The sequence below is a fragment of the Acomys russatus genome, chromosome 2, assembly GCF_903995435.1.
Source record: "Acomys russatus chromosome 2, mAcoRus1.1, whole genome shotgun sequence".
Taxonomy (NCBI): domain Eukaryota; kingdom Metazoa; phylum Chordata; class Mammalia; order Rodentia; family Muridae; genus Acomys; species Acomys russatus.
The window spans coordinates 61,153,055-61,173,047 of record NC_067138.1 but is presented as its reverse complement, the minus strand read 5'-3'; positions in this window follow the sequence as shown (position 1 = coordinate 61,173,047).

Here is a 19,993-nt window from a genome sequence, read left to right as displayed (position 1 = left end):
AGAAGGTACAATAGGGTGGAGCACCGGTCATCTATAGCCATGATCAGAATGATAACAAAAATCTGATTTTTTTCTCTCCTTTATTCCCTTCCTCATATATGGGGTTATTTCTCATATATCAACTCTGCATAAAAAACTCTTGTCTTGACCCTTGCTTTTTATTGGAATCCTGGTTAAGATTTATTTGAACTGTTGCACTCTTTCTGTATTAAAATGGAGCATTTTATTACTTCAAGACTTTATGTCAAGATCTGCAGGAATACTGTCTCCAACTATGTTAATCTAAGTCTCATATTATTCTAAGTCTGTTTTATCAAATAAATTGATACTTCTTCAAATATACTGGAGACTGCTTGGAATAGCTAAATTTAATTTAGATGTAGGAAAACATTAAGCTAACTGTACTATATCATATAAAACTATAATACCAAGAAAGTGACAAAGGAGAGATAATAAAAACTAGAGAAAGAACTGAGGGTGAGCCTTCTGCTTCCACTTCTGGTAACTACCTGGTAACGATGTACTAGCCAGTATTTCTAGGCGTTTGAAGATATTTCACTCTATGTGTGTAAGCCATGAAGTATTCTGTCTGTCCACATTATTCTTATTTCACTTAAAATAATGTCATAGGTGCCTCCTCGATTTCACAAATGACACAACTTTAAATCTAAACAATACTTTATCATCTATATACTTCTCCTTTACTTTATCCACTCAACTTTCATGAACACTTAAGTTGATTCCATGTTTGCCTGTTTCAAAATCTCTAAGTGATGAGAAAAACAACGTAAATTGAGTTAAAAATTTATTAAAAATGGCTTATTGTTATTTTCATGCAAATATTCACATTACCTTGAATATTTAAAACAAGAAGGTATGGCCAACTGTGCAGCCATCTGTGAGCATGATAAAACCTCTCTTAAAGTGGAATAATGCATTATGACATATTAGAAAATAGCAGGACACATAAGTCAACATAAGCTTCTAAGAGTATATGAGGGAGACCCTGGCTAAGACTCTTAGTAGCAGGAGTCATGTAGACTGAAGAGAACACCCTCTAACTATACAAGACCCCTTGTGGAGGGAGAAGAATATCACCTCATCAACAAAAACATTGACTCAAAGTTTACTATGCTTACAAATGTGCAGCAATAAAGATAGAGCATTTGGACCAGAGATTAAGGGAAAGTCCAACCAATGCCTGGCCCAACCCAAGACCTACCCTCATGGAAATGGGCCAACCACTGACATTATTAACAATACTTTGCTATGCATGCAGAAAGGAGTCTACCAGAGTTGTCATTTGAGAGGTCCACCCAGCAGAGGATTGAATCTGATGCAGAGACTCACAGCCAAACATTTGGCAAAGCTAAGGAGTCTTGTGGAAAAGTGAGAGGAAAGATAAATAGACCTAGACATGACAGGAGCTCCACCAGAAGACCAACAGACCCAACTAACCAGGGCCCAGAGGGCCTTGTGGAGACTGAAGCACCAACAAGGACCATACATAGACTGGACATAGGTCCCCTACACAAATGCAGCCAATGAGCATCTCAGGCTTCATATGGGTCCTCTTACTAGAGGAATAGGAAAGGGGAAAAGAGAAAGGGACGATGAGACTGAGAGGAGAGAGGGGGCTATAATCAGGATGTAGATTGAATAAGTAAATAAATTAATTTTAAAAAAGAGCCTATGATGGATCAACATTGCTAGCATTGTGGTGTGTTCTTCCACATCTCTTTTATTTTATTTTCTCTGCTTTCTTCTTCCCTTGGCATTAGCACAGCACTTCAAGAAACTGTGATAACATTGTCTGGGAATTTGATTTCTTCCACTGACACACTGGAAGTATCCGAAGATGTATATATATCTCCTTTTATTTGTCAACATGGTCACAATTTCCAATAGAAAAGTTGTTGTTTCCATATCTTGGCTATTGAGAAGTGTCATGCAATAAATACATTAATCTAAACATTTCTTTGCCATGCTGACTTCAGTCCTTTTACTGAGAGAGAAGAAGTAGTATTACTGAACTATATGGTTATTTTGCTTTATGTTTTCTTGGAAACTCACACTGTTTAGGTAATGGTAAAAATTCTTTGTGGTTTGTAGATGTAACTTTCCTTCACATCTCTGAAAACATTCTTACCCACGTGTGGGATTTTTCCTGGACAGAGGTTTGAATCAGCTCATCTCTGTAAAAGCTAGTTTCACCAGCCTGAAGATAAGAGGAAACAACCTCGTCCTTTTTCTGGGGTGGGAACAAAAAAACAAAAAACAAAACAAAACACAACACAACACATAAAATCCCATTTGGTAGAAAGGTTTAATTATTCTGGCATCATTCAGAAACTTCAAAGCACTATTTGAATACTTAAAAAGGCACCTGAGAGCAGTGCTCAAGATGTATCCTGGGTCCCTCCCTTTCACAAACCAGGGGCTTTAAAAACCTAGGGTCCCTACAAACTGTGAACACAGGGCTAATCTACATCTGACAAAAATCTACATCTGACAAAGGGCTAATATCCAAAATATATAAAGAACTGAAGAAATTAAACACCACGAAACCAAATAACCCAATTAAGAAATGGAGTTCAGAGGAATGAATCCTGTCAGATCTCATCCAGCCTTGGTGTCCAGGTATTTTGTTCTGAAAACATAATTTCTCACAAGCATTATACAATTCTAACATTATGATGGTATGAGGTGTGCAGGATATACAGAGTAATTAAGGCTGGTTATTTACTCATTGTATGAGTAGAAGTAAGTCATCTGCAAATCTTCCTTCGTGCCATACTAAGAATAGCCTCCAATTTAAGTTTCAGAGGATTTGTGACCAACATATGCTTGTCCATTCATAAACCTTCATATCTCAGTCAGGCTCAGAGCTATTCCCATGTAGTATGATTAGCAATATTAGTTACCTTTTTGTTTTGCAGTTTGAATTCTTTACATCCTGATTGAAGCCTCTTCCCTCATAACCTCCTGATCCTACCTCCTCTCTCATCCTCTTTCCCTCCTTCTCATAGTCCTTAGCAAGGGGAGCTCTCCTTTGACCTCAGCTTACCCAGTGTCCTCTGTATTACCTGTGACCTCTTCCTCTGTGGCCTGGCAAGGCCACCCTGCCAGAGTAGAAGTGAACAACATTAAGAGGCCTGAATCCATGTCAGAAGTAGTCCCTACTCCACATATTGTGGGACCCACACAGAGACTGTGCTGTCTATCTACTACATGTGAGCAGGAGGTCTGAGCAGGAGGTCTAAGTCCATGTCCCATCTGGACCTTGGTGGGCTCATCAGTCTCTGTATTACAATGTGGTTAACCTGAAGTAAGTGGTTAACAACCAATTATGAGTGAGAATATGTTATGTGTGTCTGCCTGGGTCTGAGTTACCTCACTCAGGATGATTTTCTCTAGTTCCATCCATCAGGTGTAATAATATAATTGTATATGTTAAAAAAGAAAAATAAAAAGTTTTTCAAAAAAAGAAATGGAGTTCAGAGCTAAACAGAATTCTCAACAGACGAGTATCAAATGGCTGAGAAACACTTAAAGAAATGCTCAATGTCCTTAGTAATCAAGGAAATGCAAATCAAAATGATTCTGAGATTCCTTCTTACACCCATCAGAGTGGTTAAGATCATGCTGGCAAAGATGTGGAGAAGGAGAACCTGTACACCGACTTTGGAAATCAATCTGGCACTTTCTCAGAAAATTGGCAATAGGGTTACCTCAAGACCTAGCTATTCCATTCCTTGGAATATACCCAAAAGATGCTCTACCACACAACAAGGACATTTGCTCAATTATGTGTATAGCAGACTTATTTGTAATAGCCAGAATCTGGAAACAACCCAGATGTCTCTCAGTCTAAGAATGGTTAAAGAAACTGTGGTACATCTACACTATGGAATACTACTCAGCTATTATAAATAAGGAAATCTTGAAATTTGCAGGCAAATGAATGGACTAGAAACGATCATCTTGTGTGAGTTAACCAAGATACACATGGTATATACTCACTTATAATTGGATACTAGCCCAACGTGGATGTCCTCTAAGAGTCTTCACTCAGCAGGGGATTGGGACGGGGCTTGGGATTGCTATTGGGACTCCAGGTGAGAGAGGTATGGGAAAATGGAGAGATAGAAGCACCCAGAAGGTCCAGGAACCCTGAAGGATGACATCAAGGTTGGCAGATCTGGACCCAGGAAGGCCTGTCCAAACTACTGTACCAACCAAGGACAATACATGCAGCAAACCTAGACCCCCTACTCAGATCTAGCCAATGGACAGCATGTTCTCCTCACTTGTCTGGAGAGCAGGGACTGACTCTCACATGAACTCTGGTTCCCCCTATTTGACCACTTCCACTGGTGGGGAGGCCTGGTGGCAATCAGAGGGTGGGGAAGCAGGCTATCTGGATGAGACCTTATAGACTGTGATAATATGGTGGAAAAGGAGGTCCCCTTGTGTCACAAGTCTAGGGGAGGAGAATAGGGTGAAAGAGGGAGGGAGGGGGTAAAAAGAGGATATAAGTGAAGTGAAAGCAATTGGAATGTAATCTGAATAAATTATTTAAATAAAAAAAACCCTAGGTTCCCAAATGAGAGCTTGCTAGCTCTCTCATCCTCTCCACCCCAAGCCTTTTCTCTGTTCTCATAAGCTTCTCTTTGTTTTTTCTTTAGTTATATTAGCTCTGATGCTAGTCTGGGGCTCCCTACCTGGTTGTATTGGATGCGAGGAGAGATAAAGAATGGAAGAGCTCCCTCCCTGCAGAGGGGGGTGGGAACCTGGGGTCCCTATGCCTGATAGGGTGCAGGTGGCTACATTCACACACACACACACACACACACACACACACACACACACACACACACACACACACACATACACACATCAATCTTCAGGCCTATTTTCTTGTGACCAGATTTTGAACAAGCCTTTGCTCAGACAGCTTCCCTGGAGCTTAAAGGAGCAGAGGCTGAGGGGAAATTCCTAGATTGGATTCTACAGTGGCTAGATTCTAGCTGTTCTTGTTAGTAGTCAAGGGTAACAGTCAGGCCGAGCTCACAACCATTTGTGAGTCTGAACTTTTAGACTTTACCAGCAATAAATTTAGAACACGGAAGATAAAGAGGATGGGGTTGAGCTGTAAAAGTAAACAGAAGAAAAACCAAAAAAAAAAAAAAAACAACCAAAATGCCTAGGCTGATCCTCATACTGTGAGATAGCCAGTAAGTCTAATCTCACTTTTTATATTTCAGAGTTTAGTTACAAACTTTTTACATGACAATGTTAAGGTTTTCAAGTTTAATGCAAAGGAAAATTTTTAAAAATTTTTTTTATTTCAAAATATTGGAAGCATAAGACTTCAGTGAATATCATGTACCTTTTTATACTAAGGGAGTATCCCAGACTGTGTAATCTGGCACACTGAACAACTTCAGAAAAACCTCATGGTCAACTGAGAAGTTTTCCCAGCTCTCATTACTTACACTTTGAGTGCACCTGAAGACGACTTGATTCATGCTTTGGGAGTTCCAGCACGAGGACTTGAAGCCAGTGGACGACACTGAGTAAGGGCACACCTTTCTATTGGTCCCTGTCAGCAGAAATAACTTCCCATGCCATACTTATCCTATGATTTTCTCAATGTTGACATGTTATATCAGAAAAATCTATTTTCACTATTGCTTTTCTCACTTTGTAAACTGAGCTCTGTAATTTAGTTGCCTGAGAATTGTTCATAAATCCCCCCATCTCTTATTTTACTCTGTGTGTGTGTGTGTGTGTGTGTGTGTGTGTGTGTCTGTGTGTGTGTCTGTGTCTCTGTGTGTGAAGGAAGGTAGAAAAGGAAGGAAAACAAATAGATAAATATTTAATTGTGTATAGTGTCAGAAAAAACAAACAAGTGCAGACCAGTTTACAGGCACAAAATCACATACATATAGCAAAGTGACCTGATCACATAAAAGAAATATAATTACAGACTTTATGAGATTCATCTTCCATTTATAAGATATTACTATATATGTACATGCTATTATATGCATCATTAATGTATGGCAGATTAATTTTTCTGAAACACTGTTTAATTGCAACACTAAATTTCATTTATATACTCTCTATTACAAATGATAATCTGCTTTTAGTTTTGAAAGAAACCCATAGTGTCAAGCATTTTTGCAAGCTTGTCTAAGTACAAAATTATGATACGCTGTAATTATTTTAAAATATTTTGGGATGAAAGGCATCCATTAAATTAATTTAAAACTTAAGCAGTTATTTTCAAAATAAAATGTGCTATAATTTACAGATAATAACATTCATTCATTTTTTTTTCACAGATTTTTTTTTTACTCATGTTTTCCCTGAGTTTTGACAAATAACTACAGAGATGCACTCACATCAAAGTTGGGTTAAAAAATTTTAGCATCCCTGCAAACTCTGTCTCAGTATGGTTCTATATCCAATCATTCACCACACATCCCAGCATGATCCTCTGTCCAAGTTGGAGACATTTTACCCATACACCAAAGCCCAAAATCAAAATGCCCCAGAGGCAAAGGAATTCATTGGTTTCTTTTCCCCAACCTCAGTCCTTTCTGTGGTCTGGGGTATTAGCTTTCTCTTGTTCCCAGGTGCTTGACGGCATGTCTTCTATAAAAAAGCATCATGCCTGGCACCTATGCCTTGTCCTATATGCCACTTGCCTTCTTACCCTCGTCTACTCACAAATGGGGTCTCTCCCTTTTCCAACCGTGACTGTGCATTTCTTCCGATTCAGGTTGAGTGGACACAAATTTACTTTGCAACTCAGAGAGGGTGACTGGCAGGTTCTCCTATTCTTCCTTTGGCAATTCACTGTGTATTTAGTTTAAACAACAACCTTTCCCATCCTTGTCAGTCATGTCCCTATCTCTAGAGCTCCATCTCAGGAAAGTTAATGCATATTATTTGCCTTTTCGTAAGGCATTTTCATTTCCTTAGATTTCATAGATACAAAATTACAGATGTTCTAAGCACTCCCCCACTCTCTTAGGTTCAGTAAACAAAGACTTGCTAAATAATCTAGTTTTTTTCTTGTTAGTAAAATCACTTTGTTAGGACAAGACAGTACTTCTCATTTTATCTTTTAAAGTAAAATATTGAAGGCACTTTACTATTTATTATTTTATTAGTTCTTTGGGAATTTTAATCCTCAGGCCTCATCAGAGAAGCTTCTAGTTGTTGTACATGAAGTAAGGAAGAATCTGGAGCTCATGGGCACAGGAGAAACTTGCTGAACAGAACACCAACAGTTCAGGTTCTAAGGTTAACAATTGATACAAGAGACCTCATGAAACTGAACAGCTCTGTAAGGAAAAGGACACTGTCAACAGAACAAATCAACAATATACAGACTGGGAAAAGCACGTCACCAACCCCACTTCTGACAAAGAGCTAATATCCAAAATATACAAGTAATTCAAAACATTAAACACAACCAAACCAAATAATCCAATTAAAAAATGGAGCACAGAACTAAACAGAGAATTCTCAACAAAGGAATATTGAATGTCAGAGAAACCATTAAAGAAATACTCAAATTCCTTAGTCATCAGGGAAATGCAAATCAAAATGACTCTGAGATTCGATCTTACTCCTATCAGGATGGCTAAGATAAAAAAAACTCGAGTGACAACACATGCTGGCAAGGATGTGAAGAAAGGGGAACACTCGTCCATTGCTGGTGGGAGTGTAACCTTATACAACCACGTTGGAAAACAATCTGGTCCCTCACCTGAAGAATAGACAAAGAAACTGTGGTACATTTACACAATGGAATACTAATCAGCTATTAAGATCAAGAAAATCTTGACATTTTCAGGCAAATTCAGGATGGAACTAGAAAAGAGCATCAGAGTGAGGTAATCCACACCCAGAAAGGCATGCATGGTATATACTCACTTATAAGCAGATATTAGCCACATAATACAAGATAACCATAGAACAATACATAGACCTAAGGAAGATAAATAACAAGGAAGACCCTAGGGAGAATACTAAATTCTCATTCAAAAGGGCAAAGAGAATAGATGCCTGAAGCTGCTGAAGAGATAGAACATGAAGGGAGCCTATCATAGGGGTCCTCTGAAAGACTACCCAACAGGGGATCAAACCAGATGCTAAGACTCACAATCAAACTTGGGGTGGATCACAGGGAATCTTATGGAAGAGTTGGAGAATAAAAGGACCTGAAGGGGAAAGGAGATCCACAAGAAACCAACTGGAGCCAAAAAATTCAGAAAGGGGGGGGGGGGGGTGCTGCAGAGACTGACACACCAACCAAGGATCATGCATGGTGATGACTTAGATGCTTGGCTCAGATGTAGTCGATAGGGAGCACAGGCTCCTTGTGGGTCCCATAATATCGAGAGTAGAGAAAACTTCTGATGTGTACTCTGGTGCCCAGAGTTTGATCACTTGCCCTTGGCATGGTGGCCTTGCCAGGCCACAGAGGAAGAGGTTATAGGCAGTCAAGATGAGATTTGGTAGGCTGAGGTCAGATGTTACAGGAGGAGTGCTCCTCCTCTCTGAGGTTTAGGGGAGGCAAGGAAGGTGGTGAAGGAGAGAGGGTGGTACTGGAAGGCGAAGGCGGGGGCTACAGTCGACATTTAAGGTGAACAAATTAAAATAAAATTTTAAAAAGGTGACTTATCCATGTTTTTTGAATTGTAAACCTATGATACTTTGTTTGTCCTAAGCTAACTGATGCCTGTGCAAATGAAACCAGAATTTCCTTTATAAATAAATACCTGACACTACAGCAGCACATCCCCAGGTTCTTAAGTGTTGGAATTGACTATGGAATTTCATATTTCTTGGCAACTACAATAATTAAATATAAAGTTATTAAAAACTTGATTGTCAATAGTATTATGTTATGGTATTTTCAAATCATAAGTGATAACCAATCTATAATTTGACTGTAATCTTATTCAATGCTTAAAATTTCTAAGATGCATATACATAAAATCAAAGCATAGCTGTGCTTGCTGGTAACCTCAGCCCTGAAAGATTGAGGGAAGTAGATCCCAAGAGCTGGTTGAAAAGCCACGCTCATCTAAAAGGCGAGTTTCCAGTTTAGGGAGAGACCCTGATTCAAGGAAGTAAGGTGGAGAGTGACAGAGAAAAGCCTATACATCAATGTGTATGTATCACACACAAACATATACAAAACACAGATCTTGACACACAGAGAAGAAAAGAAAATGAAGACATTATGTTGGTTTGTAATATTGTGGGAAAAAATAATAAGTCATTGTAGCAGAATTAGGCATTCAGAGACTGGTTAAACTATCTTGCACCCTTCTTGTGTTACAACTTTAAGCCACACACATCATGTCGTTTCTCCAAAGTAATTTTATTTCATTTCTATTGCTCCTGCTCTTTGGTCATGGTAGAGTAGCCATGTTTATTTAATGCTTAATAGCATGCTCTGTACAGTGCACACAATTATATCAAGCATTCAAGAGTAAAGTTTCCAAATTATCTTCTAATTACTTCTTCTGTACTTTTCCCATCTCAGCATTCTCTCACCTTTGACTTGTTTCCAGTTATGTCTTTTTCAAAAGACTATTTCATTGTTTGCTTCAGAGTAATAGAATTGTTAATCAGTAGTAATTCTGTTTCATAATTCCAATTTGCAGTTAAATTTTATTATATTATTCAAATAAACTTAGAGACTATGCAATCTAGTTACACACACACACACACACACACACACACACTTACAAACACACACATGCACCACAATGCATAGTCATTTTTCATCACTTTCAAAACATTTTTCTCTAAAGTACAAAGCTTATACTTCATATAATTGTCATTAACAGGACATAATATATTTTAATTTGTTTTCTTTAGAAGTTTTGGGAGGGATATTCACTACGTTTTGTACTTTTGTTTTATGCCATATATTTTGGTTGGCCAAATAAATCCAGAATAGATTAAATGACTTAAGAGTTGACCAAATATCCTCTGCCATCTTCCCATAGTTCTCCAGTGATTATCACATGGTGTCTCAACAAATCCATTAAGAACTAATGGTTTGACCTAGAATAACTGTTTTTAAACTCTGGGAGCCTGCAGAATTGTGAATATTGTCCCGATCAAATTTGAAGTTACTGACAAAAGATTTCATACACCCTTTTCCTTCCCGTTATCCTGTCAGCTCCTTTCTCTCTCTCTCCATATCTCACCTGTCCCTCTGATATTTCTATCACTTCATTTATCATAGAATAAATAGTATCTATGCTAAATCCAATAGCAAATTATTTAATAAAATGGCTTAGAGAAAAAAATTAAAGGAATTGCAGGAACCTTATAAACCTCGTGTAAATGATGCTGTATGAAAATATGGTTATGAAGATTGAAAACATAAGAGAATGTAATGGAGAAATATAGATCATGTTTGCATGTGGTATTCTGTTTAAATTCCAGGACTCAATGTATGAGAGTCCCAGGAAGATTTTATGAGGGTGATCATCTAAGCATGGGAAAAGCACTTAAAAGAAAGCAAACGCACTCTGAGACAAAATGTCTAAATGAGTGAATTATTACTTCCAACAATGTAAATTAGAATCAAGTCACAGAAGCCTGTTTATTCCTAATTTTTCTGTGCAAGAAGTGTCATCCTGTGTGTAGAAAACTATAGATCACAGCATGTCCATCCACCCCCATGATGCTTAGAGAAAACTAAATAGTATCATGTTAACAGACCTTGGCTAACTGAACTTTTAAAACAATTAAGCAAAATTCTATTAATGTCATCAAGATACTGACTTTATCGCTGGCTCCAGTGATTATTTATAAGCTTTGTGTTTTCTGTAAATAATTTTCTCAGTATTTAACTAGTGAAATAAAATAAACCAATTCTGTTAGCATTTAAGACATAGAGATAGCTATGAAAGAGAGTAGGACTTAGATCCAGGTCTGAATCTAGCTATTCCTATTTTTCATCATAAACATGAATCTTCCTTCTGAAAATGTATTTATTTAAAACAGTCTAGATTTCATAGAGGACACTCAAAAGAACCTTTGTAGTTCTTTTGAGTGTTCAAATAAGCAGATCTGTATCGTTTTTTCATCATTTTGTTTTCATGTTAGTAAAAATTACTTGGTTAATGTGATTGATTTCTTAGGATTTAGTTCATGCTACAAGAAAAAAAAATATCCTACCAGCTTATTGCAGAGGGCAAAAGGTCTTGTGCACACTGGTAAGCACTGTAGAAGCCAGGAAAATTAGGCACACAGCTTACCTCTTCAGTGGAATAAGATGCTTAGTTGGTCTCCAGGGAATTCCAGGAATGATGTAATTTTACAACCTGGAGATTCTTTGCTGCCTGATGAGACAGGCTCTGCCCATATCTTCTAGTAGTTTTGTTATTACTTATCCCAGACTCTTTCCCCTTAAAACCTTGAGTATTTCTCTTAGACCATGAAACCCATCCTTATAAGTGATACATTTTTGCTTTACAACAGCCTACGTGACTTTTATGTTATTTTAGTGGTAGGTCAATCCTTACACCCACAGGTGTTAACCTCAGTCAAGATCTATAAAGTCTAAAACTTAGGTAGTATCTCTTAGTCAACAGCACTCATTCTTGTGAAAGAAGACATATGCACTTTCTAAGAACTTCAGGATAAGCATGCCTTCAGCTCTGGTATACTCAAGAGACTGAGTGGATTGTTCTTGGAATATCTTTTTTTCCAAAATTGTGCTATGCTTTAATATTGATAAAATTAAATGATCAGGGCCAGATGCTACAAGTCCTGGTTCAACACTGCTTACACTGAAGTCAGGTTGACCTGAGTTTCATTCTTCCCTTACCCTGACCAGTTTTTTTCCTGCTTGCTGGAGAACCCACATGGGTAATCACCACAACTTACTTCTAAAAGAATGCTGTGACATACAGTTATCTGTTCCGAATAAACAACATATCATTACTACATTATGACTCACTGTAAGTGTAAATTTCAAACTTTTCTCTTATGTAATGGACTTAAATGTGGAAAATTTATAAGATATTTAATATGAAGTAAAGAGTACAACACATTAACTGTAAAGTCAATCTTGGTACCAGAATGCATAAAATTGTATAATCATTAAAAATTTATTTTACTGAATTCCTGTGTGAGAGTTTTCTCAGATATTTATCATAGGAAATTACAAAACTGCTAATTTTTCCACAGTTTATGGTCGTTTGATATTCTGAACACTCTAATAGTAACAGTATATGACTCCAGGTGAAATTTTATAAAGTCATTCAAAAATAGCATTACCTAATAGCCATAAGTCATCATTATTGATGGAAGTAATGATTGCCTGATACACTCTATTTCAGAAGTCTGATATAAGGAAACACAGCATGAAACTCAGTTAGTGAACCACAATGCTTACCTGAGCACATTCAGTTAACTATGTGTGTTAAATAAGATATCATATCAAACAGTGAGTCTTTAGTTTACAAATATTTGTTCTTGCTATATCATCAGAATGTAGGAGCTGCTTTTGAAGAACATGAAAGGTAAACCGTCATCGTTGCTACCTTTATTCTCCAGGTTTTGCAAGGAAAGAATTCATTACTGACTGGAAATGTTCTTACGTCCTGGGAATACCCTGAATCCAAATCCCATTTATTAATGTTAATAATTTTTGAGAAACAATTACTGTAAGATTATTTGAGGTATGCATGAAATACTAAACTCACAATTTTCCATGCCTGGATAATATGGAGTTCTTACTATATCATTGTTTTCCTTGGTAGAAGAATTTTACATTGAGCCTTTCATTGGGCTCATCTTAAGAAATCTTATCAATAATACTTACAGTGGAATATATGTGTAACAAGAGATGACATGGAATTACAAGTGATAGAATGTAATTTTAGTGCTAGGTAGTTGGATTTGATGTTTGGTTTTTCCATTTATCAGATGTAAGTTGTATATGTTCCATATGGTAGGTGGGAAACACAGCGCCACTATCTTCAAATGAGAGGCAAGAGTTAGTACGGCTGTGTAAGTAAAATAGTCCTTAATGCATAACAAGCACTCCATAATTAGCTGTGATTAGTATTTGAAACTTGTGAATTCCTTTTGTACCTTAGCATTATTTTGTAAGTGCTATGTTTAACAAAATTAAGAGCACACAAGTTCATTAATTCTGTTACTACAGAATTCCATTAAATCAATTACCCTTCTAATTGCCCAGATAGTAGCTTATCCTTAAAGAATAAAATTTCTAATGGTCAATGTACTTTAAAAGTATCCAATAATATTAAAAGTATGAAGATAATTAGAATCTAATAAAGAGTAGCTCTAATTTATATGAACAATAAATAAAATTTAAGTGATATATTGCTCTAATTATCTGCTAAAATCATGTCATATATTTTAAAACTAATTCATATTTGGGGCTGAATACTTGACAAAAGAAGATTGAGATTATTCTGTTAAATTAAACTTATGAAAATGTATAACTGTATGACTACTTAGGAAACATTTATTAGCAAATTCTCAACTTCTGATTACTAAACAGGCAGAAGTATATTTTATAAACTTAACTTTTAAAAAAATTAATACGTTAGTACCTTATTTATATCATTTCTACAACTCCCTAATTCCTCAACTTACCATTAGTACCCTGACTCCCTCTCAATATTACTGAATATATTTAGTGTTGCTTGTATGTATATATGTTTAGGGATGACCACTGGAGCCTGCATACACTATAGAGTGTTCATCCCTGCAGAGAGATAATTCTCCCTCTCAGAATCCATTAACTTCCTATAGCTTTTCACCTACAAGTCAGGCATTGTGAAATTTTCCATTCAATGTTGGCATGTGAATTAGTGGTGCCATTAGAACAGTCTTATTCACAGAACTGCATAGTGGAAATTTTATGGGTGCAGCTCCCTTGCCATGCATAGTAGAAACTACCTAGTTAGCATCTAGTCCTTTGGTTCCTACAATCTTTCCACCCACTCAGTGATTTTTGAGTCATAGGTATAGGGGTTTGTATTGTAGATATATCACAATTGATTACCTTATAGTCATTTTTTCCTTATTTTGACAGGTTGTTGATCTCTTTTATAGTCTCTATATGTGCAAAAAGAAGCAGTTTTGATGAGAAGAATGATATACACTTCTCTGTATATTTAGGAATAAATATTTAGAATGCAGTTAGGAACTATAATGGTTCACAAATGAAGAACGAGTAGGTTCCCTTTTAAGATGCATGACCTCACCGTTCATGTGTAGTTAACTAAGTTTACAGTACCAGAGGTAATTCACATGAATATTAGCTACTACATTGGAGTAACTATGGCATACTTTAGCACCAACTCACTACACAAAACAGAGAAATAAAGAGTTTGATATGGGAAAATAAAACTGTTATGCAGAATAAGTTAGACATTGCCACTACCTAGGACCTAGAAGAAATCTACATACCTTGGTCATTGGAATACCTTTTGATCACTGAACTTGTAGCAAGCATAATATCTATTTGATATTTCACTCTTCTTTTCACAATGAAAGTAGAGGTGTAAACTAAGTCAAATCAGCTACAGTGTACTTCACAGAGTAGGGATATTACTTGTTTTTATAATATCTATCTTAACGACACACATATGAAGAAGAAAAAAAAACTAGGGCCACCCAAAGCCAAGTTCTTTTCATGCTATTCAAACTGGCTTTTGTGGGATTTGTGAGGGTTTTTTGTCTTGGTTTTATCAAAATCAAACTTTAGGGATGAAATAACCCTGAAATAATTGTGGAAAATGTTCATTAGGCACTTCCCAAGATTTGATGTAACAATTTGTTGTGTTGTTGTTCTTGTTCTTGTTCTTGTTGTTGATGATGATGTTGTTGAGAAATGTGTGGAGTAAACATGCTGCACAAACAAATGGAGAGATTATATAGATTTTTAGTTACACAGAAATATATTAAATTGTCAAAAGGTGGTATTAATCCCCAAAGTACATTTTCTGCACCAGTAAATTCAATTACAACATTGTTCTGGATCAGAGCATATGATTCTGTTTCTATTTTCATTATTTTAAATGATATTCCAGTAGTCATTTTAGCCCTCCTGGTTTGTTTATCCTCTGTACTCTGACTACAGATTAAGGGGAATGTGGTTGGGAGAAGCATAGGGAAAGTTTTCCAAAGTTCTAACTACTGCTTTTCTCTGTAAATGAATACATTCTCAGAATACCTCCAAAATGCCTCACTAGTTTGGCTGCTAATTGCAATCCTTTTTGGGAAGTTCTTGGAGAAATCAAGCATGAAATCAGTAAAAGTCAGATTCTCCTCCCTGCTAGCACCATGCACTTCTATGTGATACACAACACTCTACGGAAGGACATTTCAGACCATATACCATTCCACACATGTCATTCATCAAACGGTCGATGACTCCCTATCAGGCTTTGCTCTGTGTGAAAACAAATATAAAACCAGTGAACATGTGGCCTGCCCAACTTTGATTTGTAGTTGTTTCTGAAATATAAAAATATTGATGAAATTTTGATTTTGAGAAAGCATCTGTATTTCTCTGATTCAACCAAAGGTTCTCCTCCTATGTTGATGTGCACATAGAAAACTGAGGTGAGATGTTGCTATTTTTAACTGCTAAATATGCTACAAAAGTTTTAAAGAGAGTTCATTAAAAATTCTATTGGTAGCAATGAAAAATAATCTAATACCATTTGTGTACAGTTTTTGATTGTATAAAGCAATGTGTTTACTTTAAAAAAATATTTTACTACTTTACAAGAGAACTATATAATGACTCAGTGAGTCGTATGCTGCACCGCAAGTTTGATTGCCTGGGTTTGCTTCCAGGAACCAAACTAAATATGGAAATAAAAGAAACCACAAGTTATAATCTGACCTCCACACATGCTGTCACATGTATATGTACACACACACACACACACACACACACACACACACACACACACATCACAAGAATTGTAGGGTTTCATAACTGAAAAGATGAAAGCGCACTGGCTGGTTCCCCCACCCGGGGTAAGCCATGATAGGCTGCAATGTTGATCTTTTTCTCTTCTTATTCCCGTATCTTCTGCTTTGGTACCACAAAGAGTCATCTTAAGCCTCTGGTCTCCAAGATTTAGATGTGACTCACACTGAAACACAGTTTCTCCCTTTAACCTGCACATTCACAGACCCCTTATAGAATCTACACTTTGCTCCTTGTACAGATACACAAAGTTTATAGTTGGCTTCATATTTGTAATAAAACCTTTGTGTACTGTCTCCTAAAAGGAACGCTAATAATTGGGTTTCGCACAACCATTCATGACTTTAAAATATTAACAGAAAAGGAGAGCCTGCAGAAAAGGTCCCATTGCTTAAGAAAATGAGGCCAGGAAAAGGCTTGGAACCCAAAATTTGGGGAAATATAGATTCTGAAGAATTCCGTCCCTGACACTGGAAGAGAGTTAGCAACAGAGTCAGAAAACTGAGGAGTTATTAGCAAAAATCTCAACTGGTTTGGAAACAAGCACCAATGCACTCTTTAGCTTAGTCTAAGAGAAAGACTTCAGCCACGTCTGACCAAAGACAGCACACAAACAGGCTAGTTCTCTTCAGGCATGCCTATTGAAAAGTAAAATATAGCATCGTAGAGCTTGAAGGAAAAAAACACACAAGCAAAACAATGAAAGGGGTAATGGGAATAAAAGGTCATAGATAAATGTGGCATCCCTGCAAATTAACTAGAAGCAAATGCAGCCTAGAGTTTTAGCAAACTTGTACTTCCTCAATAAAAGGAATCTATGGAGATGGAGTTGGCAGAAAAGGTAGTAAGTTGTAAGAAGGTTAGATAAGAGATTATGCTGGAGGAAATAAAGATAAAAAGTGAACCTGAAGAAAACAAAATTAAAGATATAGAAGATCAAAGTAAAAAAATTAATCAAAGCGACAACAGCAGAAAAAATAGAACCACTGAAACTAAATAACATTGAAAATCTCTGAAAACAAGAAATGCACTGTTCCTGAGGGGTTTTTTTTCTTATGTAAGAGATTACTGTTCTATTTTCTACCTGAAGAAAGACATCTTATTGCTTATCTAAACATAGTTCTGAGTATTGTTTTTCAAATTTTGATCTTCTTTGGAGGCAAATGCAGCACACATGTACATTTGTACACACACACACACACACACACACACACACAAACATTTATACTAATTCCTTTCATAAAGTTACAGTTTTGCTATGCTGTTTTTCTAATAATCAGTGAATGGTTCTACTTAAAAGCTGCCCAATGACTATTACTGACTGTTAAATATCTCTAATTAAGCCAAGGGTCCTAGACTAACATCCCTGCCCTTCTATTGCAGGCATTTAATACAAGAAAAGGTTCATTGGGTTATTATCTTGGTTGCAGAGTGAAGCAGTAAGTTACAAATGGAGCTATTTTAGAAGTTGATTTAACTCTAGATAAGTTCAGAAGCCAGGAAATTAGAGATTGATGAAGGCTAAAATAAAGACATGGGAGGATGAAAAACCAAGATTTTCCTCATGGCTTAACTCGTGTCTTCATTATCCTTCTCTGAAAGATTATACATGGTTAAATTTTGTCACGGCTATCTTAAAATTGCCATATGAACATGTTTTAAATTTGTATTTTGAAAGAGTACAAATTCAAGACTTGCATATTTTTAAACTATAATCCTTGCTGATTTTTAGACATTTCCTTTGTTCCCGGAAGATCCTCTGTAGGCTTTCCTCTGCTCTTCCTCCTGGACTCATGCAGGAGAGACTTCCTCTGACATAGGCTCCCTAGTTGAGTGCACCAGCGACAGTCTGAGCTTTGACTATCTTCTCACTGATTGTGTACCTTGCATTTGTCCTCTACATTTTCTCCAGGGTCTACTGTAATTCTGACTGACTGTGCCACACACAGTGAAGATCCAACATATGAAATATTAAGCTGTTTCTCATAAGATTTTTTTTCTTTGATGCCTTCTATTTCCATTATTGAAACAGAGATCTACAACCCTAAAATTAAAAATATTGGACTAAAGTGACTCCTTTTTGTCACAATACTCATTCAACTTGATCTAAAGCCACTTAATGATTTTTGCTTCTATGTGACTAGTTTTTAAATTAATATTAGGTTTAGGCCATTAATGTTGTAGCAGGTGTCTAAATTTCTTTCTGTTGAAGAGAATTTAAAAATATTCCAGGATCAGCAGTGCTCCTCATGTATTTGCATGCTTCAGTCAGCAATCATGGCATTTGTCTTGTGTTTGGAACATTGAAAGCAGAAGAAAAATAAAAGCAAACAATAACAAATCAGCCACAAGACATTACAAAATCACCCATGCTGAGTCAAGGACATAGCTAAGCCTAGATACCCAAGTTCAAACCCAGGACTCACATATTGGAAGCAGAAAGCAAACTTCCACATTCTGTTCTTTGTCATATATGTGCCATGACACAGTTGCCCTTCAACAGACACACTAATAAATATTTAAGCAAAGAAATAAATAAGTAAATGTTACAATCAAAACATTTGCCAGAAATACTATTAAAAATGTGTTATTTTCTACCAAGTGGAAGCTAATACCTGAATACAACAGCTGCAGTGTTCCTATAGCAGGTCTTCCTTTCAGATGGCCTTGTCCTCAATTCATGGTTGATTCTGCATGCTGCTCTAATACTATAGCTTTGTATATACATCAGAAAAATATTTTATTCAGAAAATTTCTGATAATTCCCAAAGCAATAAGATTAAAGCAGGAGAATGAACACACCTCCCACCCAGATGCAGCCAAGGATACTGCAATCATTTGTCATTTGCTTGCCAAAATAACACTAATGACGTCATAGGAATTACACACCTATGTGTATTTCACCATCCTGTTGCCTATCTCCTGAGGTTCCTAGTGAGAGCATACAGAGGGACAACATAAGTCAAGCACTACAAAGGGAGATGTGCAGACTGGGAGTGGTGGCAGGAAAAGTGACACATTCAATTGGTCATTGAATGAAGTGGATGGCTGGGATGTTCCTCACACTTCTAAATGACCCCGGCACCATTTCTTCAAGACCTTAAGAAAGAAATGAAATAGCATCAGAAAAATAAGGTCACATCATTTTACTATGTCATGATTTACTAATATCTCATTTATTAAGACAGAATTGATAATATAAATTTAATTATAGGTAAATGTTATAAATACCTATGCTTAAATACGGTATTAATGTTATTATTTACTATAGATTTTGGCACTTATATATATTCAGATTCAAAATTTTTACACAATTTTAGCCACTTTGTTTGGTTATGGTGCCTAGTTTTGGGGTAATATATCAGTGTAGGTATTGGGAATATCTGTGAATATTTTTACCATTGACATAATTGGATTTGAACATAGGAAATATGTACTATAGCACAAGTGAGCCACAACTGGCCATTTGAATGACTCAAGAACAATGATTAAGGATTCAAAAAAAAAAAAAAAGATTTTCTTCACCAATTGGAAAATATGATCCTAAAATACAAAATATAAACACAGTTTAAATTTCCAGTCTGCTGTTCTGTAAAATGTAAACTTAAGATTACAAAAACTCATGGGTATTTCCATCCTGTAAGCTTTAAGTGGACCCACAAAGTTTGGACATGGCAGAATCCCCAATTCCAGAAGCAATCTCTCTCTCTCTCTCTCTCTCTCTCTCTCTCTCTCTCTCTCTCTCTCTCTCTCTCTCTGTGTGTGTGTGTGTGTGTGTGTGTGTGTCTAACAACCTTCTATCTACCATCTATTACTTATTTATGTTTCTATCATATATTTATGTATCTGCTACTAATCATTATCTATCTATCTATCTATCTATCTATCTATCTATCTATCTATCTATCTGATTCATTTCCAAAATCACACATATTTTGCAGTGCCCTTCTGGGATTGTTT